At 41.1% G+C, this 2,492-nt stretch overlaps 1 pseudogene; it reads left to right on the top strand.

Moving 5' to 3' along the window:
• The first annotated feature begins 1,421 nt into the window (after window positions 1–1,421).
• Window positions 1,422–1,520, top strand: LOC125094437 (uncharacterized; annotated as a pseudogene).
• Window positions 1,521–2,492: the final 972 nt, after the last annotated feature.

Genomic DNA, 2,492 nt, shown 5'->3' with positions numbered 1-2,492 from the left:
TCCAGAATCATTTTTAATGTGGCTTCTGGCCCTATGCTTTCATAGGCCAACTATGGTCTCCCAGTTTACAAACCCAGGGGGTGTTTCTCAGGCTGCATTTTCTTGTGGTGAACCTCTCTACACACTTCTCGTATCTTTGCTTGTGCCATGCTCCTTTCTGCCAAGGTCTCCTTTTTCCTTTATAAGACCGCACTCACCTGGGTTCCAGCTATCTCTAATCGCTTTCCTTGCTTTCTCCTTTCCTTTTCCATCTCAGAAACATGAATAATTCCTAAAATCTAGTCCTTGTTGAGTGATCTTACTCATTTCCAAAGCTTCAGTTAGCACTCAGTATATTCCCAAGTCTGCATTTCTAGCTGGGACTCTCTCTCAAACCCAAATCCTGCATCCCAAACTACCTACATGACATTTTCAATGAAATGAAATGCAGTCATTTTGGGGACCTGTGTGGCTCAGTTGGTTAAGCATCTGCCTTTTGTTCAGGTCATGATCCCACGATCCTGAGATCAAGTTCCACATTGGTGAGTGTGGTGGGTGGGGTCCCTGTGGTGGTGCGGGGAGGGGGGTGGTCTCTGCTCAGCAGGGAGCCTACTTCTCCCTTGCCTTCTGCCTCCTGCTCTGCCAGCTTGAGCTCTCTCTCTCTCTGTCAAATAAATAAATAAAATCTTTAAAAAAAAAAAAAAGAAAGAAAGAAATACGGTCATTTCAACCATCACGTCGAAAAGCTAATTTATACACACATAAAACCCAGATTCTTCTCCTGGTTGTTCCACTTTTCCTAGTTATCAAACTTGAAATCTTGGAGTCATCTTTTAATCTGCTCCCTCACACTCATTCCATTTCCAAATCCTGTAAGTAGTTCCTTCCCAGGGTTTCTCATACCTGCCTCCACTTTTCTCTTCTCATTGCCTTTACCTACTCAAAACCTTTACAAGGCCACAGCCTCCTAACCAGTTTCTCTGCCTCTAAACATTCATCCCCACCTAATCTGTTCATTTCCAGTAAGTGAGTCTTTCTTGATAATAATATCACTACTGTGCCCAAACACCTTCCATGGCTTCCCAAAACATAAAGTACAAAGACCTATAAGCTGATAATACCCTTTTTCAAAAAAGATTTTATTTATTTTTTAGAGAGAGAGAGCACATATGAGAGACAGAGATAGAGCAGGAACAGGGGGAGAGAGAGAAGCAGATTCCCTGCCAAGCAGAGAGCCCCACTCGGGGCTCAATCCCAGGATCCTGAAATCATGACCTGAGCAGAAGGCAGACGCTTAACCAGCTGAGCCACCCAGGTACCCCTAAGCTGATAATATCCTAATCATATATACCTACCAAACCCTTCAGATTCCTCTCCACACAGCCTTCTTTGCCAGTCAAACTGTTCTAAAATACTTTCGTGTCTTTAGTCACTGTTTTCTAATCACTTCTTGGCCTTTTGGCTAAGATCAAGTGTAGTCACTGTTTTCTAAAAAAAAAAAAAAAAAAAAAAAAAAGACAAATGTTCCCTTTCTACCTCTCTTCTAGTCAAATACTCCCTATTTCTTCAAGGCTTGTTTCAAGCCCTAACTCTTCCCAATTCTAGAATAGTTCCCCTTTTCGGTGATCTCTGAAGCATTCTAAACCCTGGCACTTCCCATCTCTCCCACTTACCTTATAACTAGTCTGCTTAATCCTTGTGAAATTGATGACATTGTTCTTTTTGACTCTAGGGTTTGGAGGTATTTGAGGAAGAATGTCATGTTATACTTTAGGAAGATGATTCTTACATTAGTATGCAGGATGGATTGGGTGGAGGTAGGAAGCTGCAGGCAAAGAAACCGTTTAGTAAAGAACCCCAGGGTCGGGACGCCTGGGTGGCTCAGTTGGTTAAGCAGCTGCCTTCGGCTCAGGTCATGATCCCAGCATCCTGGGATCGAGTCCCACATCGGGCTCCTTGCTCGGCGGGGAGCCTGCTTCTCCCTCTGCCTCTGCCTGCCATTCTGTCTGCCTGTGCTCGCTCTCTCTCCCTCTCTCTCTCTGACAAATAAATAAATAAATAAAATCTTTAAAAAAAAAAAAAAAAAAAAAGAACCCCAGGGTCAAGATAAAAGGTGATGAGGGAAGAGTAGAGATATATTAACTTAAGAGCTGCATCCTGAATTGAGTTTGGGAGCATGGTACAAAATGAAAGATAAAATGCATTTGTATTATAAGCTTGGAGAACACAATTAAGGTTTTATTTTTTAAAAAAGTAGAAATTAGCATGAGTTTTGTAAAATTAGTGAGAACATTAATATGATCCATTTAGGGATTTTATGGTGAAGGTTTTGTCAGGAAAACTACTGATATTGAATTTTATAGTTTCAGCAGAGTTTCAGTATGAATTCAGCTTTTTCCCCCCTCACAACTTTAAAAACAAATTATAATATAAAGACAAATTACATATTTAAATTTGCTTAGGATCCAACAAGCAATTCTTTGTTAACTCTCTAATAATTCCCGTGATGGGAA

Source organism: Lutra lutra, chromosome 2, assembly GCF_902655055.1.
Source record: "Lutra lutra chromosome 2, mLutLut1.2, whole genome shotgun sequence".
NCBI lineage: Eukaryota > Metazoa > Chordata > Mammalia > Carnivora > Mustelidae > Lutra > Lutra lutra.
Note: the sequence above shows the minus strand (reverse complement) of the source record. Positions and strands in the feature narration are given on the sequence as shown.